The 22,413-nt window shown below is 48.1% G+C and overlaps 16 non-coding genes across 16 annotated transcripts; all 16 read right to left on the bottom strand.

Moving 5' to 3' along the window:
- Positions 1–1,174: 1,174 nt before the first annotated feature.
- On the bottom strand, positions 1,175–1,315 carry LOC143964772 (U4 spliceosomal RNA). The gene has a single exon (XR_013271238.1). It is a non-coding gene; the product is annotated as a U4 spliceosomal RNA (small nuclear RNA).
- Positions 1,316–2,575: 1,260 nt separating this feature from the next.
- Positions 2,576–2,716, bottom strand: LOC143964771 (U4 spliceosomal RNA). Its single transcript, XR_013271237.1, has one exon. It is a non-coding gene; the product is annotated as a U4 spliceosomal RNA (small nuclear RNA).
- Positions 2,717–3,976: 1,260 nt separating this feature from the next.
- On the bottom strand, positions 3,977–4,117 carry LOC143964711 (U4 spliceosomal RNA). Its single transcript, XR_013271187.1, has one exon. It is a non-coding gene; the product is annotated as a U4 spliceosomal RNA (small nuclear RNA).
- A 1,260-nt stretch (positions 4,118–5,377) lies between these two features.
- LOC143964709 (U4 spliceosomal RNA) lies at positions 5,378–5,518 on the bottom strand. The gene has a single exon (XR_013271186.1). It is a non-coding gene; the product is annotated as a U4 spliceosomal RNA (small nuclear RNA).
- A 1,260-nt stretch (positions 5,519–6,778) lies between these two features.
- LOC143964708 (U4 spliceosomal RNA) lies at positions 6,779–6,919 on the bottom strand. The gene has a single exon (XR_013271185.1). It is a non-coding gene; the product is annotated as a U4 spliceosomal RNA (small nuclear RNA).
- A 1,260-nt stretch (positions 6,920–8,179) lies between these two features.
- On the bottom strand, positions 8,180–8,320 carry LOC143964770 (U4 spliceosomal RNA). The gene has a single exon (XR_013271236.1). It is a non-coding gene; the product is annotated as a U4 spliceosomal RNA (small nuclear RNA).
- A 1,260-nt stretch (positions 8,321–9,580) lies between these two features.
- On the bottom strand, positions 9,581–9,721 carry LOC143964769 (U4 spliceosomal RNA). Its single transcript, XR_013271235.1, has one exon. It is a non-coding gene; the product is annotated as a U4 spliceosomal RNA (small nuclear RNA).
- A 1,261-nt stretch (positions 9,722–10,982) lies between these two features.
- On the bottom strand, positions 10,983–11,123 carry LOC143964768 (U4 spliceosomal RNA). Its single transcript, XR_013271234.1, has one exon. It is a non-coding gene; the product is annotated as a U4 spliceosomal RNA (small nuclear RNA).
- A 1,261-nt stretch (positions 11,124–12,384) lies between these two features.
- LOC143965072 (U4 spliceosomal RNA) lies at positions 12,385–12,525 on the bottom strand. Its single transcript, XR_013271487.1, has one exon. It is a non-coding gene; the product is annotated as a U4 spliceosomal RNA (small nuclear RNA).
- Positions 12,526–13,787: 1,262 nt separating this feature from the next.
- On the bottom strand, positions 13,788–13,928 carry LOC143964883 (U4 spliceosomal RNA). The gene has a single exon (XR_013271330.1). It is a non-coding gene; the product is annotated as a U4 spliceosomal RNA (small nuclear RNA).
- Positions 13,929–15,188: 1,260 nt separating this feature from the next.
- LOC143964882 (U4 spliceosomal RNA) lies at positions 15,189–15,329 on the bottom strand. The gene has a single exon (XR_013271329.1). It is a non-coding gene; the product is annotated as a U4 spliceosomal RNA (small nuclear RNA).
- Positions 15,330–16,589: 1,260 nt separating this feature from the next.
- Positions 16,590–16,730, bottom strand: LOC143964881 (U4 spliceosomal RNA). The gene has a single exon (XR_013271328.1). It is a non-coding gene; the product is annotated as a U4 spliceosomal RNA (small nuclear RNA).
- A 1,260-nt stretch (positions 16,731–17,990) lies between these two features.
- On the bottom strand, positions 17,991–18,131 carry LOC143964880 (U4 spliceosomal RNA). The gene has a single exon (XR_013271327.1). It is a non-coding gene; the product is annotated as a U4 spliceosomal RNA (small nuclear RNA).
- A 1,260-nt stretch (positions 18,132–19,391) lies between these two features.
- LOC143964707 (U4 spliceosomal RNA) lies at positions 19,392–19,532 on the bottom strand. The gene has a single exon (XR_013271184.1). It is a non-coding gene; the product is annotated as a U4 spliceosomal RNA (small nuclear RNA).
- Positions 19,533–20,792: 1,260 nt separating this feature from the next.
- LOC143964879 (U4 spliceosomal RNA) lies at positions 20,793–20,933 on the bottom strand. Its single transcript, XR_013271326.1, has one exon. It is a non-coding gene; the product is annotated as a U4 spliceosomal RNA (small nuclear RNA).
- A 1,260-nt stretch (positions 20,934–22,193) lies between these two features.
- On the bottom strand, positions 22,194–22,334 carry LOC143964878 (U4 spliceosomal RNA). Its single transcript, XR_013271325.1, has one exon. It is a non-coding gene; the product is annotated as a U4 spliceosomal RNA (small nuclear RNA).
- Positions 22,335–22,413: the final 79 nt, after the last annotated feature.

Here is a 22,413-nt window from a genome sequence, read left to right as displayed (position 1 = left end):
CGCTGAGCATTCTGGGACTTGGCATGCTAATGAGACAGGGATGATGCATAAGTGGGCATTGTTTACCCACTGAATAGTGTTAGCATTTGAAAGAACTAAGGAGAATCTAAAGGGACAGGGCCCCTCGGTTGTCAGATAGGTTTCTCCCACAGCAGCCCTGAAGGGCCACTGGGAGCATATGTGTCTGAACAGCTATGCTGCTGAAAAAAGACCAAGGTGGAAGGATTTGGGCCCTTTGTTGAAAGTTTGCTAGATAACATGCCTGAACTGGAGCCCAGGTAAGCTGCCATAGACAAGGGTATTTGGGAAATATTTGGTCAAGCAATCACCTTCAGCCACCTTTATTTCTGGCAGATTACAGGAGCCTAGAAAGGGGGAAGTTAGGACATTTCATCTCTCTGAGCATTCCTCACAGATGTGCATAAAGACTGCCCTATTGGCAGCTCCAGGGGCTCAAGGGTTGGTGAGAGGCACCGCCCGAACAGGGACTTGAACCCTGGACCCTCAGATTAAAAGTCTGATGCTCTACCGACTGAGCTATCCGGGCTCTGAAAGCTCCTCCTCCATAGTGGTCCAAGCTGCTTAAATCTTGACATCCATGGTGGAAAAAGACCATCGAGCCAAGGGCACCGGGTGCCTGAAAGCGAAAGTATTTGGCTTGCCCAGGCTGGCTAATCATCCTCTTCCGTTTCATTTTCTGGAACAGGTTGACTATAAAAGGGAGAATCTAACCTGCAACCATGCAGATAGGGTCCAGTCCGGTATAGGTGGAGAACGCCTAAAGTTTCTGCCTTAGTTTTACCTACAGGTCAATGCTCTTTCACCGGAAACAAGGGCCTTGTTTCACCTTGCAAAAAGACACCGCCCAACACGCTTCCAGTATTCTTAATCAGTGACTGGGTTACAAATAAAGACAGTTCACCTTTAGCCTCATGTTGCCAGGTCCAGCAGAAGAAACCCAGGCCAAAAAACGAGGTCGAGGCCACTCTTGAATACAGGCAAGTGAAGAACGAGCAGCGCGTGCCAATCCCAGATTGTTCTACCCAGGCTGCGTGATGACAGAAAAGCTCTCTATAGTGTCACCAGGCACGTGACACACTTCCTCAACTCTAACGCATCTCAGTCTGCACGTAAGAAGCCGTCACTTATCTACTGTTTAAAACACATTGCTCAGTCTCCTCAGAGACTTTCAAAAATTGCCAGTGCTGACTGTATTTCAAGTCATCATGGCGGGGTATTGGGAAAAGTTTTCAATTAGCAATAATCACGCCTCAGGTGAACCTCATTGGCTATGATACTGCCACTGCGCAAAGCTAACCAAACCGGTGCCTGCCAACATCAGCCCTTCATTGAAGGAGAAATTGACATTGAGGTGAGACACATAAGTGTCATCCAGTGGGCCGCTGAGCATTCTGGGACTTGGCATGCTAATGAGACAGGGATGATGCATAAGTGGGCATTGTTTACCCACTGAATAGTGTTAGCATTTGAAAGAACTAAGGAGAATCTAAAGGGACAGGGCCCCTCGGTTGTCAGATAGGTTTCTCCCACAGCAGCCCTGAAGGGCCACTGGGAGCATATGTGTCTAAACAGCTATGCTGCTGAAAAAAGACCAAGGTGGAAGGATTTGGGCCCTTTGTTGAAAGTTTGCTAGATAACATGCCTGAACTGGGGCCCAGGTATGCTGCCATAGACAAGGGTATTTGGGAAATATTTGGTCAAGCAATCACCTTCAGCCACCTTTATTTCTGGCAGATTACAGGAGCCTAGAAAGGGGGAAGTTAGGACATTTCATCTCTCTGAGCATTCCTCACAGATGTGCATAAAGACTGCCCTATTGGCAGCTCCAGGGGCTCAAAGGTTGGTGAGAGGCACCGCCCGAACAGGGACTTGAACCCTGGACCCTCAGATTAAAAGTCTGATGCTCTACCGACTGAGCTATCCGGGCTCTGAAAGCTCCTCCTCCATAGTGGTCCAAGCTGCTTAAATCTTGACATCCATGGTGGAAAAAGACCATCGAGCCAAGGGCACCGGGTGCCTGAAAGCGAAAGTATTTGGCTTGCCCAGGCTGGCTAATCATCCTCTTCCGTTTCATTTTCTGGAACAGGTTGACTATAAAAGGGAGAATCTAACCTGCAACCATGCAGATAGGGTCCAGTCCGGTATAGGTGGAGAACGCCTAAAGTTTCTGCCTTAGTTTTACCTACAGGTCAATGCTCTTTCACCGGAAACAAGGGCCTTGTTTCACCTTGCAAAAAGACACCGCCCAACACGCTTCCAGTATTCTTAATCAGTGACTGGGTTACAAATAAAGACAGTTCACCTTTAGCCTCATGTTGCCAGGTCCAGCAGAAGAAACCCAGGCCAAAAAACGAGGTCGAGGCCACTCTTGAATACAGGCAAGTGAAGAACGAGCAGCGCGTGCCAATCCCAGATTGTTCTACCCAGGCTGCGTGATGACAGAAAAGCTCTCTATAGTGTCACCAGGCACGTGACACACTTCCTCAACTCTAACGCATCTCAGTCTGCACGTAAGAAGCCGTCACTTATCTACTGTTTAAAACACATTGCTCAGTCTCCTCAGAGACTTTCAAAAATTGCCAGTGCTGACTGTATTTCAAGTCATCATGGCGGGGTATTGGGAAAAGTTTTCAATTAGCAATAATCACGCCTCAGGTGAACCTCATTGGCTATGATACTGCCACTGCGCAAAGCTAACCAAACCGGTGCCTGCCAACATCAGCCCTTCATTGAAGGAGAAATTGACATTGAGGTGAGACACATAAGTGTCATCCAGTGGGCCGCTGAGCATTCTGGGACTTGGCATGCTAATGAGACAGGGATGATGCATAAGTGGGCATTGTTTACCCACTGAATAGTGTTAGCATTTGAAAGAACTAAGGAGAATCTAAAGGGACAGGGCCCCTCGGTTGTCAGATAGGTTTCTCCCACAGCAGCCCTGAAGGGCCACTGGGAGCATATGTGTCTAAACAGCTATGCTGCTGAAAAAAGACCAAGGTGGAAGGATTTGGGCCCTTTGTTGAAAGTTTGCTAGATAACATGCCTGAACTGGGGCCCAGGTATGCTGCCATAGACAAGGGTATTTGGGAAATATTTGGTCAAGCAATCACCTTCAGCCACCTTTATTTCTGGCAGATTACAGGAGCCTAGAAAGGGGGAAGTTAGGACATTTCATCTCTCTGAGCATTCCTCACAGATGTGCATAAAGACTGCCCTATTGGCAGCTCCAGGGGCTCAAAGGTTGGTGAGAGGCACCGCCCGAACAGGGACTTGAACCCTGGACCCTCAGATTAAAAGTCTGATGCTCTACCGACTGAGCTATCCGGGCTCTGAAAGCTCCTCCTCCATAGTGGTCCAAGCTGCTTAAATCTTGACATCCATGGTGGAAAAAGACCATCGAGCCAAGGGCACCGGGTGCCTGAAAGCGAAAGTATTTGGCTTGCCCAGGCTGGCTAATCATCCTCTTCCGTTTCATTTTCTGGAACAGGTTGACTATAAAAGGGAGAATCTAACCTGCAACCATGCAGATAGGGTCCAGTCCGGTATAGGTGGAGAACGCCTAAAGTTTCTGCCTTAGTTTTACCTACAGGTCAATGCTCTTTCACCGGAAACAAGGGCCTTGTTTCACCTTGCAAAAAGACACCGCCCAACACGCTTCCAGTATTCTTAATCAGTGACTGGGTTACAAATAAAGACAGTTCACCTTTAGCCTCATGTTGCCAGGTCCAGCAGAAGAAACCCAGGCCAAAAAACGAGGTCGAGGCCACTCTTGAATACAGGCAAGTGAAGAACGAGCAGCGCGTGCCAATCCCAGATTGTTCTACCCAGGCTGCGTGATGACAGAAAAGCTCTCTATAGTGTCACCAGGCACGTGACACACTTCCTCAACTCTAACGCATCTCAGTCTGCACGTAAGAAGCCGTCACTTATCTACTGTTTAAAACACATTGCTCAGTCTCCTCAGAGACTCTCAAAAATTGCCAGTGCTGACTGTATTTCAAGTCATCATGGCGGGGTATTGGGAAAAGTTTTCAATTAGCAATAATCACGCCTCAGGTGACCCTCATTGGCTATGATACTGCCACTGCGCAAAGCTAACCAAATCGGTGCCTGCCAACATCTGCCCTTCATTGAAGGAGAAATTGACATTGAGGTGAGACACATAAGTGTCATCCAGTGGGCCGCTGAGCATTCTGGGACTTGGCATGCTAATGAGACAGGGATGATGCATAAGTGGGCATTGTTTACCCACTGAATAGTGTTAGCATTTGAAAGAACTAAGGAGAATCTAAAGGGACAGGGCCCCTCGGTTGTCAGATAGGTTTCTCCCACAGCAGCCCTGAAGGGCCACTGGGAGCATATGTGTCTAAACAGCTATGCTGCTGAAAAAAGACCAAGGTGGAAGGATTTGGGCCCTTTGTTGAAAGTTTGCTAGATAACATGCCTGAACTGGGGCCCAGGTATGCTGCCATAGACAAGGGTATTTGGGAAATATTTGGTCAAGCAATCACCTTCAGCCACCTTTATTTCTGGCAGATTACAGGAGCCTAGAAAGGGGGAAGTTAGGACATTTCATCTCTCTGAGCATTCCTCACAGATGTGCATAAAGACTGCCCTATTGGCAGCTCCAGGGGCTCAAAGGTTGGTGAGAGGCACCGCCCGAACAGGGACTTGAACCCTGGACCCTCAGATTAAAAGTCTGATGCTCTACCGACTGAGCTATCCGGGCTCTGAAAGCTCCTCCTCCATAGTGGTCCAAGCTGCTTAAATCTTGACATCCATGGTGGAAAAAGACCATCGAGCCAAGGGCACCGGGTGCCTGAAAGCGAAAGTATTTGGCTTGCCCAGGCTGGCTAATCATCCTCTTCCGTTTCATTTTCTGGAACAGGTTGACTATAAAAGGGAGAATCTAACCTGCAACCATGCAGATAGGGTCCAGTCCGGTATAGGTGGAGAACGCCTAAAGTTTCTGCCTTAGTTTTACCTACAGGTCAATGCTCTTTCACCGGAAACAAGGGCCTTGTTTCACCTTGCAAAAAGACACCGCCCAACACGCTTCCAGTATTCTTAATCAGTGACTGGGTTACAAATAAAGACAGTTCACCTTTAGCCTCATGTTGCCAGGTCCAGCAGAAGAAGCCCAGGCCAAAAAACGAGGTCGAGGCCACTCTTGAATACAGGCAAGTGAAGAACGAGCAGCGCGTGCCAATCCCAGATTGTTCTACCCAGGCTGCGTGATGACAGAAAAGCTCTCTATAGTGTCACCAGGCACGTGACACACTTCCTCAACTCTAACGCATCTCAGTCTGCACGTAAGAAGCCGTCACTTATCTACTGTTTAAAACACATTGCTCAGTCTCCTCAGAGACTCTCAAAAATTGCCAGTGCTGACTGTATTTCAAGTCATCATGGCGGGGTATTGGGAAAAGTTTTCAATTAGCAATAATCACGCCTCAGGTGACCCTCATTGGCTATGATACTGCCACTGCGCAAAGCTAACCAAATCGGTGCCTGCCAACATCTGCCCTTCATTGAAGGAGAAATTGACATTGAGGTGAGACACATAAGTGTCATCCAGTGGGCCGCTGAGCATTCTGGGACTTGGCATGCTAATGAGACAGGGATGATGCATAAGTGGGCATTGTTTACCCACTGAATAGTGTTAGCATTTGAAAGAACTAAGGAGAATCTAAAGGGACAGGGCCCCTCGGTTGTCAGATAGGTTTCTCCCACAGCAGCCCTGAAGGGCCACTGGGAGCATATGTGTCTAAACAGCTATGCTGCTGAAAAAAGACCAAGGTGGAAGGATTTGGGCCCTTTGTTGAAAGTTTGCTAGATAACATGCCTGAACTGGGGCCCAGGTATGCTGCCATAGACAAGGGTATTTGGGAAATATTTGGTCAAGCAATCACCTTCAGCCACCTTTATTTCTGGCAGATTACAGGAGCCTAGAAAGGGGGAAGTTAGGACATTTCATCTCTCTGAGCATTCCTCACAGATGTGCATAAAGACTGCCCTATTGGCAGCTCCAGGGGCTCAAAGGTTGGTGAGAGGCACCGCCCGAACAGGGACTTGAACCCTGGACCCTCAGATTAAAAGTCTGATGCTCTACCGACTGAGCTATCCGGGCTCTGAAAGCTCCTCCTCCATAGTGGTCCAAGCTGCTTAAATCTTGACATCCATGGTGGAAAAAGACCATCGAGCCAAGGGCACCGGGTGCCTGAAAGCGAAAGTATTTGGCTTGCCCAGGCTGGCTAATCATCCTCTTCCGTTTCATTTTCTGGAACAGGTTGACTATAAAAGGGAGAATCTAACCTGCAACCATGCAGATAGGGTCCAGTCCGGTATAGGTGGAGAACGCCTAAAGTTTCTGCCTTAGTTTTACCTACAGGTCAATGCTCTTTCACCGGAAACAAGGGCCTTGTTTCACCTTGCAAAAAGACACCGCCCAACACGCTTCCAGTATTCTTAATCAGTGACTGGGTTACAAATAAAGACAGTTCACCTTTAGCCTCATGTTGCCAGGTCCAGCAGAAGAAACCCAGGCCAAAAAACGAGGTCGAGGCCACTCTTGAATACAGGCAAGTGAAGAACGAGCAGCGCGTGCCAATCCCAGATTGTTCTACCCAGGCTGCGTGATGACAGAAAAGCTCTCTATAGTGTCACCAGGCACGTGACACACTTCCTCAACTCTAACGCATCTCAGTCTGCACGTAAGAAGCCGTCACTTATCTACTGTTTAAAACACATTGCTCAGTCTCCTCAGAGACTCTCAAAAATTGCCAGTGCTGACTGTATTTCAAGTCATCATGGCGGGGTATTGGGAAAAGTTTTCAATTAGCAATAATCACGCCTCAGGTGACCCTCATTGGCTATGATACTGCCACTGCGCAAAGCTAACCAAATCGGTGCCTGCCAACATCTGCCCTTCATTGAAGGAGAAATTGACATTGAGGTGAGACACATAAGTGTCATCCAGTGGGCCGCTGAGCATTCTGGGACTTGGCATGCTAATGAGACAGGGATGATGCATAAGTGGGCATTGTTTACCCACTGAATAGTGTTAGCATTTGAAAGAACTAAGGAGAATCTAAAGGGACAGGGCCCCTCGGTTGTCAGATAGGTTTCTCCCACAGCAGCCCTGAAGGGCCACTGGGAGCATATGTGTCTGAACAGCTATGCTGCTGAAAAAAGACCAAGGTGGAAGGATTTGGGCCCTTTGTTGAAAGTTTGCTAGATAACATGCCTGAACTGGAGCCCAGGTAAGCTGCCATAGACAAGGGTATTTGGGAAATATTTGGTCAAGCAATCACCTTCAGCCACCTTTATTTCTGGCAGATTACAGGAGCCTAGAAAGGGGGAAGTTAGGACATTTCATCTCTCTGAGCATTCCTCACAGATGTGCATAAAGACTGCCCTATTGGCAGCTCCAGGGGCTCAAGGGTTGGTGAGAGGCACCGCCCGAACAGGGACTTGAACCCTGGACCCTCAGATTAAAAGTCTGATGCTCTACCGACTGAGCTATCCGGGCTCTGAAAGCTCCTCCTCCATAGTGGTCCAAGCTGCTTAAATCTTGACATCCATGGTGGAAAAAGACCATCGAGCCAAGGGCACCGGGTGCCTGAAAGCGAAAGTATTTGGCTTGCCCAGGCTGGCTAATCATCCTCTTCCGTTTCATTTTCTGGAACAGGTTGACTATAAAAGGGAGAATCTAACCTGCAACCATGCAGATAGGGTCCAGTCCGGTATAGGTGGAGAACGCCTAAAGTTTCTGCCTTAGTTTTACCTACAGGTCAATGCTCTTTCACCGGAAACAAGGGCCTTGTTTCACCTTGCAAAAAGACACCGCCCAACACGCTTCCAGTATTCTTAATCAGTGACTGGGTTACAAATAAAGACAGTTCACCTTTAGCCTCATGTTGCCAGGTCCAGCAGAAGAAACCCAGGCCAAAAAACGAGGTCGAGGCCACTCTTGAATACAGGCAAGTGAAGAACGAGCAGCGCGTGCCAATCCCAGATTGTTCTACCCAGGCTGCGTGATGACAGAAAAGCTCTCTATAGTGTCACCAGGCACGTGACACACTTCCTCAACTCTAACGCATCTCAGTCTGCACGTAAGAAGCCGTCACTTATCTACTGTTTAAAACACATTGCTCAGTCTCCTCAGAGACTTTCAAAAATTGCCAGTGCTGACTGTATTTCAAGTCATCATGGCGGGGTATTGGGAAAAGTTTTCAATTAGCAATAATCACGCCTCAGGTGAACCTCATTGGCTATGATACTGCCACTGCGCAAAGCTAACCAAACCGGTGCCTGCCAACATCAGCCCTTCATTGAAGGAGAAATTGACATTGAGGTGAGACACATAAGTGTCATCCAGTGGGCCGCTGAGCATTCTGGGACTTGGCATGCTAATGAGACAGGGATGATGCATAAGTGGGCATTGTTTACCCACTGAATAGTGTTAGCATTTGAAAGAACTAAGGAGAATCTAAAGGGACAGGGCCCCTCGGTTGTCAGATAGGTTTCTCCCACAGCAGCCCTGAAGGGCCACTGGGAGCATATGTGTCTAAACAGCTATGCTGCTGAAAAAAGACCAAGGTGGAAGGATTTGGGCCCTTTGTTGAAAGTTTGCTAGATAACATGCCTGAACTGGGGCCCAGGTATGCTGCCATAGACAAGGGTATTTGGGAAATATTTGGTCAAGCAATCACCTTCAGCCACCTTTATTTCTGGCAGATTACAGGAGCCTAGAAAGGGGGAAGTTAGGACATTTCATCTCTCTGAGCATTCCTCACAGATGTGCATAAAGACTGCCCTATTGGCAGCTCCAGGGGCTCAAAGGTTGGTGAGAGGCACCGCCCGAACAGGGACTTGAACCCTGGACCCTCAGATTAAAAGTCTGATGCTCTACCGACTGAGCTATCCGGGCTCTGAAAGCTCCTCCTCCATAGTGGTCCAAGCTGCTTAAATCTTGACATCCATGGTGGAAAAAGACCATCGAGCCAAGGGCACCGGGTGCCTGAAAGCGAAAGTATTTGGCTTGCCCAGGCTGGCTAATCATCCTCTTCCGTTTCATTTTCTGGAACAGGTTGACTATAAAAGGGAGAATCTAACCTGCAACCATGCAGATAGGGTCCAGTCCGGTATAGGTGGAGAACGCCTAAAGTTTCTGCCTTAGTTTTACCTACAGGTCAATGCTCTTTCACCGGAAACAAGGGCCTTGTTTCACCTTGCAAAAAGACACCGCCCAACACGCTTCCAGTATTCTTAATCAGTGACTGGGTTACAAATAAAGACAGTTCACCTTTAGCCTCATGTTGCCAGGTCCAGCAGAAGAAACCCAGGCCAAAAAACGAGGTCGAGGCCACTCTTGAATACAGGCAAGTGAAGAACGAGCAGCGCGTGCCAATCCCAGATTGTTCTACCCAGGCTGCGTGATGACAGAAAAGCTCTCTATAGTGTCACCAGGCACGTGACACACTTCCTCAACTCTAACGCATCTCAGTCTGCACGTAAGAAGCCGTCACTTATCTACTGTTTAAAACACATTGCTCAGTCTCCTCAGAGACTTTCAAAAATTGCCAGTGCTGACTGTATTTCAAGTCATCATGGCGGGGTATTGGGAAAAGTTTTCAATTAGCAATAATCACGCCTCAGGTGAACCTCATTGGCTATGATACTGCCACTGCGCAAAGCTAACCAAACCGGTGCCTGCCAACATCAGCCCTTCATTGAAGGAGAAATTGACATTGAGGTGAGACACATAAGTGTCATCCAGTGGGCCGCTGAGCATTCTGGGACTTGGCATGCTAATGAGACAGGGATGATGCATAAGTGGGCATTGTTTACCCACTGAATAGTGTTAGCATTTGAAAGAACTAAGGAGAATCTAAAGGGACAGGGCCCCTCGGTTGTCAGATAGGTTTCTCCCACAGCAGCCCTGAAGGGCCACTGGGAGCATATGTGTCTAAACAGCTATGCTGCTGAAAAAAGACCAAGGTGGAAGGATTTGGGCCCTTTGTTGAAAGTTTGCTAGATAACATGCCTGAACTGGGGCCCAGGTATGCTGCCATAGACAAGGGTATTTGGGAAATATTTGGTCAAGCAATCACCTTCAGCCACCTTTATTTCTGGCAGATTACAGGAGCCTAGAAAGGGGGAAGTTAGGACATTTCATCTCTCTGAGCATTCCTCACAGATGTGCATAAAGACTGCCCTATTGGCAGCTCCAGGGGCTCAAAGGTTGGTGAGAGGCACCGCCCGAACAGGGACTTGAACCCTGGACCCTCAGATTAAAAGTCTGATGCTCTACCGACTGAGCTATCCGGGCTCTGAAAGCTCCTCCTCCATAGTGGTCCAAGCTGCTTAAATCTTGACATCCATGGTGGAAAAAGACCATCGAGCCAAGGGCACCGGGTGCCTGAAAGCGAAAGTATTTGGCTTGCCCAGGCTGGCTAATCATCCTCTTCCGTTTCATTTTCTGGAACAGGTTGACTATAAAAGGGAGAATCTAACCTGCAACCATGCAGATAGGGTCCAGTCCGGTATAGGTGGAGAACGCCTAAAGTTTCTGCCTTAGTTTTACCTACAGGTCAATGCTCTTTCACCGGAAACAAGGGCCTTGTTTCACCTTGCAAAAAGACACCGCCCAACACGCTTCCAGTATTCTTAATCAGTGACTGGGTTACAAATAAAGACAGTTCACCTTTAGCCTCATGTTGCCAGGTCCAGCAGAAGAAACCCAGGCCAAAAAACGAGGTCGAGGCCACTCTTGAATACAGGCAAGTGAAGAACGAGCAGCGCGTGCCAATCCCAGATTGTTCTACCCAGGCTGGGTGATGACAGAAAAGCTCTCTATAGTGTCACCAGGCACGTGACACACTTCCTCAACTCTAACGCATCTCAGTCTGCACGTAAGAAGCCGTCACTTATCTACTGTTTAAAAACACATTGCTCAGTCTCCTCAGAGACTTTCAAAAATTGCCAGTGCTGACTGTATTTCAAGTCATCATGGCGGGGTATTGGGAAAAGTTTTCAATTAGCAATAATCACGCCTCAGGTGAACCTCATTGGCTATGATACTGCCACTGCGCAAAGCTAACCAAACCGGTGCCTGCCAACATCAGCCCTTCATTGAAGGAGAAATTGACATTGAGGTGAGACACATAAGTGTCATCCAGTGGGCCGCTGAGCATTCTGGGACTTGGCATGCTAATGAGACAGGGATGATGCATAAGTGGGCATTGTTTACCCACTGAATAGTGTTAGCATTTGAAAGAACTAAGGAGAATCTAAAGGGACAGGGCCCCTCGGTTGTCAGATAGGTTTCTCCCACAGCAGCCCTGAAGGGCCACTGGGAGCATATGTGTCTAAACAGCTATGCTGCTGAAAAAAGACCAAGGTGGAAGGATTTGGGCCCTTTGTTGAAAGTTTGCTAGATAACATGCCTGAACTGGGGCCCAGGTATGCTGCCATAGACAAGGGTATTTGGGAAATATTTGGTCAAGCAATCACCTTCAGCCACCTTTATTTCTGGCAGATTACAGGAGCCTAGAAAGGGGGAAGTTAGGACATTTCATCTCTCTGAGCATTCCTCACAGATGTGCATAAAGACTGCCCTATTGGCAGCTCCAGGGGCTCAAAGGTTGGTGAGAGGCACCGCCCGAACAGGGACTTGAACCCTGGACCCTCAGATTAAAAGTCTGATGCTCTACCGACTGAGCTATCCGGGCTCTGAAAGCTCCTCCTCCATAGTGGTCCAAGCTGCTTAAATCTTGACATCCATGGTGGAAAAAGACCATCGAGCCAAGGGCACCGGGTGCCTGAAAGCGAAAGTATTTGGCTTGCCCAGGCTGGCTAATCATCCTCTTCCGTTTCATTTTCTGGAACAGGTTGACTATAAAAGGGAGAATCTAACCTGCAACCATGCAGATAGGGTCCAGTCCGGTATAGGTGGAGAACGCCTAAAGTTTCTGCCTTAGTTTTACCTACAGGTCAATGCTCTTTCACCGGAAACAAGGGCCTTGTTTCACCTTGCAAAAAGACACCGCCCAACACGCTTCCAGTATTCTTAATCAGTGACTGGGTTACAAATAAAGACAGTTCACCTTTAGCCTCATGTTGCCAGGTCCAGCAGAAGAAACCCAGGCCAAAAAACGAGGTCGAGGCCACTCTTGAATACAGGCAAGTGAAGAACGAGCAGCGCGTGCCAATCCCAGATTGTTCTACCCAGGCTGGGTGATGACAGAAAAGCTCTCTATAGTGTCACCAGGCACGTGACACACTTCCTCAACTCTAACGCATCTCAGTCTGCACGTAAGAAGCCGTCACTTATCTACTGTTTAAAAACACATTGCTCAGTCTCCTCAGAGACTCTCAAAAATTGCCAGTGCTGACTGTATTTCAAGTCATCATGGCGGGGTATTGGGAAAAGTTTTCAATTAGCAATAATCACACCTCAGGTGAACCTCATTGGCTATGATACTGCCACTGCGCAAAGCTAACCAAATCGGTGCCTGCCAACATCTGCCCTTCATTGAAGGAGAAATTGACATTGAGGTGAGACACATAAGTGTCATCCAGTGGGCCGCTGAGCATTCTGGGACTTGGCATGCTAATGAGACAGGGATGATGCATAAGTGGGCATTGTTTACCCACTGAATAGTGTTAGCATTTGAAAGAACTAAGGAGAATCTAAAGGGACAGGGCCCCTCGGTTGTCAGATAGGTTTCTCCCACAGCAGCCCTGAAGGGCCACTGGGAGCATATGTGTCTGAACAGCTATGCTGCTGAAAAAAGACCAAGGTGGAAGGATTTGGGCCCTTTGTTGAAAGTTTGCTAGATAACATGCCTGAACTGGAGCCCAGGTAAGCTGCCATAGACAAGGGTATTTGGGAAATATTTGGTCAAGCAATCACCTTCAGCCACCTTTATTTCTGGCAGATTACAGGAGCCTAGAAAGGGGGAAGTTAGGACATTTCATCTCTCTGAGCATTCCTCACAGATGTGCATAAAGACTGCCCTATTGGCAGCTCCAGGGGCTCAAGGGTTGGTGAGAGGCACCGCCCAGAACAGGGACTTGAACCCTGGACCCTCAGATTAAAAGTCTGATGCTCTACCGACTGAGCTATCCGGGCTCTGAAAGCTCCTCCTCCATAGTGGTCCAAGCTGCTTAAATCTTGACATCCATGGTGGAAAAAGACCATCGAGCCAAGGGCACCGGGTGCCTGAAAGCGAAAGTATTTGGCTTGCCCAGGCTGGCTAATCATCCTCTTCCGTTTCATTTTCTGCAACAGGTTGACTATAAAAGGGAAAATCTAACCTGCAACCATGCAGATAGGGTCCAGTCCGGTATAGGTGGAGAACGCCTAAAGTTTCTGCCTTAGTTTTACCTACAGGTCAATGCTCTTTCACCGGAAACAAGGGCCTTGTTTCACCTTGCCAAAAAACCCCCGCCCAACACGCTTCCAGTATTCTTAATCAGTGACTGGGTTACAAATAAAGACAGTTCACCTTTAGCCTCATGTTGCCAGGTCCAGCAGAAGAAACCCAGGCCAAAAAACGAGGTCGAGGCCACTCTTGAATACAGGCAAGTGAAGAACGAGCAGCGCGTGCCAATCCCAGATTGTTCTACCCAGGCTGCGTGATGACAGAAAAGCTCTCTATAGTGTCACCAGGCACGTGACACACTTCCTCAACTCTAACGCATCTCAGTCTGCACGTAAGAAGCCGTCACTTATCTACTGTTTAAAACACATTGCTCAGTCTCCTCAGAGACTCTCAAAAATTGCCAGTGCTGACTGTATTTCAAGTCATCATGGCGGGGTATTGGGAAAAGTTTTCAATTAGCAATAATCACGCCTCAGGTGAACCTCATTGGCTATGATACTGCCACTGCGCAAAGCTAACCAAATCGGTGCCTGCCAACATCTGCCCTTCATTGAAGGAGAAATTGACATTGAGGTGAGACACATAAGTGTCATCCAGTGGGCCGCTGAGCATTCTGGGACTTGGCATGCTAATGAGACAGGGATGATGCATAAGTGGGCATTGTTTACCCACTGAATAGTGTTAGCATTTGAAAGAACTAAGGAGAATCTAAAGGGACAGGGCCCCTCGGTTGTCAGATAGGTTTCTCCCACAGCAGCCCTGAAGGGCCACTGGGAGCATATGTGTCTGAACAGCTATGCTGCTGAAAAAAGACCAAGGTGGAAGGATTTGGGCCCTTTGTTGAAAGTTTGCTAGATAACATGCCTGAACTGGAGCCCAGGTAAGCTGCCATAGACAAGGGTATTTGGGAAATATTTGGTCAAGCAATCACCTTCAGCCACCTTTATTTCTGGCAGATTACAGGAGCCTAGAAAGGGGGAAGTTAGGACATTTCATCTCTCTGAGGATTCCTCACAGATGTGCATAAAGACTGCCCTATTGGCAGCTCCAGGGGCTCAAGGGTTGGTGAGAGGCACCGCCCAAACAGGGACTTGAACCCTGGACCCTCAGATTAAAAGTCTGATGCTCTACCGACTGAGCTATCCGGGCTCTGAAAGCTCCTCCTCCATAGTGGTCCAAGCTGCTTAAATCTTGACATCCATGGTGGAAAAAGACCATCGAGCCAAGGGCACCGGGTGCCTGAAAGCGAAAGTATTTGGCTTGCCCAGGCTGGCTAATCATCCTCTTCCGTTTCATTTTCTGGAACAGGTTGACTATAAAAGGGAGAATCTAACCTGCAACCATGCAGATAGAGTCCAGTCCGGTATAGGTGGAGAACGCCTAAAGTTTCTGCCTTAGTTTTACCTACAGGTCAATGCTCTATCACCGGAAACAAGGGCCTTGTTTCACCTTGCAAAAAGACACCGCCCAACACGCTTCCAGTATTCTTAATCAGTGACTGGGTTACAAATAAAGACAGTTCACCTTTAGCCTCATGTTGCCAGGTCCAGCAGAAGAAACCCACGCCAAAAAACGAAGTCGAGGCCACTCTTGAATACAGGCAAGTGAAGAACGAGCAGCGCGTGCCAATCCCAGATTGTTCTACCCAGGCTGCGTGATGACAGAAAAGCTCTCTATAGTGTCACCAGGCACGTGACACACTTCCTCAACTCTAACGCATCTCAGTCTGCACGTAAGAAGCCGTCACTTATCTACTGTTTAAAACACATTGCTCAGTCTCCTCAGAGACTCTCAAAAATTGCCAGTGCTGACTGTATTTCAAGTCATCATGGCGGGGTATTGGGAAAAGTTTTCAATTAGCAATAATCACGCCTCAGGTGAACCTCATTGGCTATGATACTGCCACTGCGCAAAGCTAACCAAATCGGTGCCTGCCAACATCTGCCCTTCATTGAAGGAGAAATTGACATTGAGGTGAGACACATAAGTGTCATCCAGTGGGCCGCTGAGCATTCTGGGACTTGGCATGCTAATGAGACAGGGATGATGCATAAGTGGGCATTGTTTACCCACTGAATAGTGTTAGCATTTGAAAGAACTAAGGAGAATCTAAAGGGACAGGGCCCCTCGGTTGTCAGATAGGTTTCTCCCACAGCAGCCCTGAAGGGCCACTGGGAGCATATGTGTCTGAACAGCTATGCTGCTGAAAAAAGACCAAGGTGGAAGGATTTGGGCCCTTTGTTGAAAGTTTGCTAGATAACATGCCTGAACTGGAGCCCAGGTAAGCTGCCATAGACAAGGGTATTTGGGAAATATTTGGTCAAGCAATCACCTTCAGCCACCTTTATTTCTGGCAGATTACAGGAGCCTAGAAAGGGGGAAGTTAGGACATTTCATCTCTCTGAGGATTCCTCACAGATGTGCAGAAAGACTGCCCTATTGGCAGCTCCAGGGGCTCAAGGGTTGGTGAGAGGCACCGCCCGAACAGGGACTTGAACCCTGGACCCTCAGATTAAAAGTCTGATGCTCTACCGACTGAGCTATCCAGGCTCTGAAAGCTCCTCCTCCATAGTGGTCCAAGCTGCTTAAATCTTGACATCCATGGTGGAAAAAGACCATCGAGCCAAGGGCACCGGGTGCCTGAAAGCGAAAGTATTTGGCTTGCCCAGGCTGGCTAATCATCCTCTTCCGTTTCATTTTCTGGAACAGGTTGACTATAAAAGGGAGAATCTAACCTGCAACCATGCAGATAGAGTCCAGTCCGGTATAGGTGGAGAACGCCTAAAGTTTCTGCCTTAGTTTTACCTACAGGTCAATGCTCTTTCACTGGAAACAAGGGCCTTGTTTCACCTTGCAAAAAGACACCGCCCAACACGCTTCCAGTATTCTTAATCAGTGACTGGGTTACAAAAAAAGACAGTTCACCTTTAGCCTCATGTTGCCAGGTCCAGCAGAAGAAACCCAGGCCAAAAAACGAAGTTGAGGCCACTCTTGAATACAGGCAAGTGAAGAACGAGCAGCGCGTGCCAATCCCAGATTGTTCTACCCAGGCTGCGTGATGACAGAAAAGCTCTCTATAGTGTCACCAGGCACGTGACACACTTCCTCAACTCTAACGCATCTCAGTCTGCACGTAAGAAGCCGTCACTTATCTACTGTTTAAAACACATTGCTCAGTCTCCTCAGAGACTCTCAAAAATTGCCAGTGCTGACTGTATTTCAAGTCATCATGGCGGGGTATTGGGAAAAGTTTTCAATTAGCAATAATCACGCCTCAGGTGAACCTCATTGGCTATGATACTGCCACTGCGCAAAGCTAACCAAATCGGTGCCTGCCAACATCTGCCCTTCATTGAAGGAGAAATTGACATTGAGGTGAGACACATAAGTGTCATCCAGTGGGCCGCTGAGCATTCTGGGACTTGGCATGCTAATGAGACAGGGATGATGCATAAGTGGGCATTGTTTACCCACTGAATAGTGTTAGCATTTGAAAGAACTAAGGAGAATCTAAAGGGACAGGGCCCCTCGGTTGTCAGATAGGTTTCTCCCACAGCAGCCCTGAAGGGCCACTGGGAGCATATGTGTCTGAACAGCTATGCTGCTGAAAAAAGACCAAGGTGGAAGGATTTGGGCCCTTTGTTGAAAGTTTGCTAGATAACATGCCTGAACTGGAGCCCAGGTAAGCTGCCATAGACAAGGGTATTTGGGAAATATTTGGTCAAGCAATCACCTTCAGCCACCTTTATTTCTGGCAGATTACAGGAGCCTAGAAAGGGGGAAGTTAGGACATTTCATCTCTCTGAGCATTCCTCACAGATGTGCATAAAGACTGCCCTATTGGCAGCTCCAGGGGCTCAAGGGTTGGTGAGAGGCACCGCCCGAACAGGGACTTGAACCCTGGACCCTCAGATTAAAAGTCTGATGCTCTACCGACTGAGCTATCCGGGCTCTGAAAGCTCCTCCTCCATAGTGGTCCAAGCTGCTTAAATCTTGACATCCATGGTGGAAAAAGACCATCGAGCCAAGGGCACCGGGTGCCTGAAAGCGAAAGTATTTGGCTTGCCCAGGCTGGCTAATCATCCTCTTCCGTTTCATTTTCTGGAACAGGTTGACTATAAAAGGGAGAATCTAACCTGCAACCATGCAGATAGGGTCCAGTCCGGTATAGGTGGAGAACGCCTAAAGTTTCTGCCTTAGTTTTACCTACAGGTCAATGCTCTTTCACCGGAAACAAGGGCCTTGTTTCACCTTGCAAAAAGACACCGCCCAACACGCTTCCAGTATTCTTAATCAGTGACTGGGTTACAAATAAAGACAGTTCACCTTTAGCCTCATGTTGCCAGGTCCAGCAGAAGAAACCCAGGCCAAAAAACGAGGTCGAGGCCACTCTTGAATACAGGCAAGTGAAGAACGAGCAGCGCGTGCCAATCCCAGATTGTTCTACCCAGGCTGCGTGATGACAGAAAAGCTCTCTATAGTGTCACCAGGCACGTGACACACTTCCTCAACTCTAACGCATCTCAGTCTGCACGTAAGAAGCCGTCACTTATCTACTGTTTAAAACACATTGCTCAGTCTCCTCAGAGACTCTCAAAAATTGCCAGTGCTGACTGTATTTCAAGTCATCATGGCGGGGTATTGGGAAAAGTTTTCAATTAGCAATAATCACGCCTCAGGTGAACCTCATTGGCTATGATACTGCCACTGCGCAAAGCTAACCAAATCGGTGCCTGCCAACATCAGCCCTTCATTGAAGGAGAAATTGACATTGAGGTGAGACACATAAGTGTCATCCAGTGGGCCGCTGAGCATTCTGGGACTTGGCATGCTAATGAGACAGGGATGATGCATAAGTGGGCATTGTTTACCCACTGAATAGTGTTAGCATTTGAAAGAACTAAGGAGAATCTAAAGGGACAGGGCCCCTCGGTTGTCAGATAGGTTTCTCCCACAGCAGCCCTGAAGGGCCACTGGGAGCATATGTGTCTGAACAGCTATGCTGCTGAAAAAAGACCAAGGTGGAAGGATTTGGGCCCTTTGTTGAAAGTTTGCTAGATAACATGCCTGAACTGGAGCCCAGGTAAGCTGCCATAGACAAGGGTATTTGGGAAATGTTTGGTCAAGCAATCACCTTCAGCCACCTTTATTTCTGGCAGATTACAGGAGCCTAGAAAGGGGGAAGTTAGGACATTTCATCTCTCTGAGCATTCCTCACAGATGTGCATAAAGACTGCCCTATTGGCAGCTCCAGGGGCTCAAGGGTTGGTGAGAGGCACCGCCCGAACAGGGACTTGAACCCTGGACCCTCAGATTAAAAGTCTGATGCTCTACCGACTGAGCTATCCGGGCTCTGAAAGCTCCTCCTCCATAGTGGTCCAAGCTGCTTAAATCTTGACATCCATGGTGGAAAAAGACCATCGAGCCAATGGCACCGGGTGCCTGAAAGCGAAAGTATTTGGCTTGCCCAGGCTGGCTAATCATCCTCTTCCGTTTCATTTTCTGGAACAGGTTGACTATAAAAGGGAGAATCTAACCTGCAACCATGCAGATAGGGTCCAGTCCGGTATAGGTGGAGAACGCCTAAAGTTTCTGCCTTAGTTTTACCTACAGGTCAATGCTCTTTCACCGGAAACAAGGGCCTTGTTTCACCTTGCAAAAAGACACCGCCCAACACGCTTCCAGTATTCTTAATCAGTGACTGGGTTACAAATAAAGACAGTTCACCTTTAGCCTCATGTTGCCAGGTCCAGCAGAAGAAACCCAGGCCAAAAAACGAGGTCGAGGCCACTCTTGAATACAGGCAAGTGAAGAACGAGCAGCGCGTGCCAATCCCAGATTGTTCTACCCAGGCTGCGTGATGACAGAAAAGCTCTCTATAGTGTCACCAGGCACGTGACACACTTCCTCAACTCTAACGCATCTCAGTCTGCACGTAAGAAGCCGTCACTTATCTACTGTTTAAAACACATTGCTCAGTCTCCTCAGAGACTCTCAAAAATTGCCAGTGCTGACTGTATTTCAAGTCATCATGGCGGGGTATTGGGAAAAGTTTTCAATTAGCAATAATCACGCCTCAGGTGACCCTCATTGGCTATGATACTGCCACTGCGCAAAGCTAACCAAATCGGTGCCTGCCAACATCTGCCCTTCATTGAAGGAGAAATTGACATTGAGGTGAGACACATAAGTGTCATCCAGTGGGCCGCTGAGCATTCTGGGACTTGGCATGCTAATGAGACAGGGATGATGCATAAGTGGGCATTGTTTACCCACTGAATAGTGTTAGCATTTGAAAGAACTAAGGAGAATCTAAAGGGACAGGGCCCCTCGGTTGTCAGATAGGTTTCTCCCACAGCAGCCCTGAAGGGCCACTGGGAGCATATGTGTCTGAACAGCTATGCTGCTGAAAAAAGACCAAGGTGGAAGGATTTGGGCCCTTTGTTGAAAGTTTGCTAGATAACATGCCTGAACTGGGGCCCAGGTATGCTGCCATAGACAAGGGTATTTGGGAAATATTTGGTCAAGCAATCACCTTCAGCCACCTTTATTTCTGGCAGATTACAGGAGCCTAGAAAGGGGGAAGTTAGGACATTTCATCTCTCTGAGCATTCCTCACAGATGTGCATAAAGACTGCCCTATTGGCAGCTCCAGGGGCTCAAGGGTTGGTGAGAGGCACCGCCCGAACAGGGACTTGAACCCTGGACCCTCAGATTAAAAGTCTGATGCTCTACCGACTGAGCTATCCGGGCTCTGAAAGCTCCTCCTCCATAGTGGTCCAAGCTGCTTAAATCTTGACATCCATGGTGGAAAAAGACCATCGAGCCAAGGGCACCGGGTGCCTGAAAGCGAAAGTATTTGGCTTGCCCAGGCTGGCTAATCATCCTCTTCCGTTTCATTTTCTGGAACAGGTTGACTATAAAAGGGAGAATCTAACCTGCAACCATGCAGATAGGGTCCAGTCCGGTATAGGTGGAGAACGCCTAAAGTTTCTGCCTTAGTTTTACCTACAGGTCAATGCTCTTTCACCGGAAACAAGGGCCTTGTTTCACCTTGCAAAAAGACACCACCCAACACGCTTCCAGTATTCTTAATCAGTGACTGGGTTACAAATAAAGACAGTTCACCTTTAGCCTCATGTTGCCAGGTCCAGCAGAAGAAACCCAGGCCAAAAAACGAGGTCGAGGCCACTCTTGAATACAGGCAAGTGAAGAACGAGCAGCGCGTGCCAATCCCAGATTGTTCTACCCAGGCTGCGTGATGACAGAAAAGCTCTCTATAGTGTCACCAGGCACGTGACACACTTCCTCAACTCTAACGCATCTCAGTCTGCACGTAAGAAGCCGTCACTTATCTACTGTTTAAAACACATTGCTCAGTCTCCTCAGAGACTCTCAAAAATTGCCAGTGCTGACTGTATTTCAAGTCATCATGGCGGGGTATTGGGAAAAGTTTTCAATTAGCAATAATCACGCCTCAGGTGAACCTCATTGGCTATGATACTGCCACTGCGCAAAGCTAACCAAATCGGTGCCTGCCAACATCAGCCCTTCATTGAAGGAGAAATTGACATTGAGGTGAGACACATAAGTGTCATCCAGTGGGCCGCTGAGCATTCTGGGACTTGGCATGCTAATGAGACAGGGATGATGCATAAGTGGGCATTGTTTACCCACTGAATAGTGTTAGCATTTGAAAGAACTAAGGAGAATCTAAAGGGACAGGGCCCCTCGGTTGTCAGATAGGTTTCTCCCACAGCAGCCCTGAAGGGCCACTGGGAGCATATGTGTCTGAACAGCTATGCTGCTGAAAAAAGACCAAGGTGGAAGGATTTAGGCCCTTTGTTGAAAGTTTGCTAGATAACATGCCTGAACTGGAGCCCAGGTAAGCTGCCATAGACAAGGGTATTTGGGAAATATTTGGTCAAGCAATCACCTTCAGCCACCTTTATTTCTGGCAGATTACAGGAGCCTAGAAAGGGGGAAGTTAGGACATTTCATCTCTCTGAGCATTCCTCACAGATGTGCATAAAGACTGCCCTATTGGCAGCTCCAGGGGCTCAAAGGTTGGTGAGAGGCACCGCCCGAACAGGGACTTGAACCCTGGACCCTCAGATTAAAAGTCTGATGCTCTACCGACTGAGCTATCCGGGCTCTGAAAGCTCCTCCTCCATAGTGGTCCAAGCTGCTTAAATCTTGACATCCATGGTGGAAAAAGACCATCGAGCCAAGGGCACCGGGTGCCTGAAAGCGAAAGTATTTGGCTTGCCCAGGCTGGCTAATCATCCTCTTCCGTTTCATTTTCTGCAACAGGTTGACTATAAAAGGGAGAATCTAACCTGCAACCATGCAGATAGGGTCCAGTCCGGTATAGGTGGAGAACGCCTAAAGTTTCTGCCTTAGTTTTACCTACAGGTCAATGCTCTTTCACCGGAAACAAGGGCCTTGTTTCACCTTGCAAAAAGACACCGCCCAACACGCTTCCAGTATTCTTAATCAGTGACTGGGTTACAAATAAAGACAGTTCACCTTTAGCCTCATGTTGCCAGGTCCAGCAGAAGAAACCCAGGCCAAAAAACGAGGTCGAGGCCACTCTTGAATACAGGCAAGTGAAGAACGAGCAGCGCGTGCCAATCCCAGATTGTTCTACCCAGGCTGCGTGATGACAGAAAAGCTCTCTATAGTGTCACCAGGCACGTGACACACTTCCTCAACTCTAACGCATCTCAGTCTGCACGTAAGAAGCCGTCACTTATCTACTGTTTAAAACACATTGCTCAGTCTCCTCAGAGACTCTCAAAAATTGCCAGTGCTGACTGTATTTCAAGTCATCATGGCGGGGTATTGGGAAAAGTTTTCAATTAGCAATAATCACGCCTCAGGTGAACCTCATTGGCTATGATACTGCCACTGCGCAAAGCTAACCAAATCGGTGCCTGCCAACATCTGCCCTTCATTGAAGGAGAAATTGACATTGAGGTGAGACACATAAGTGTCATCC

The sequence above is a fragment of the Lithobates pipiens genome, unplaced genomic scaffold, assembly GCF_037356315.1.
Source record: "Lithobates pipiens isolate NorthernLeopardFrog02 unplaced genomic scaffold, aLitPip1_a1.2 Scaffold_8, whole genome shotgun sequence".
Classification (NCBI taxonomy): Eukaryota; Metazoa; Chordata; class Amphibia; order Anura; family Ranidae; genus Lithobates; species Lithobates pipiens.
Note: the sequence above shows the minus strand (reverse complement) of the source record. Positions and strands in the feature narration are given on the sequence as shown.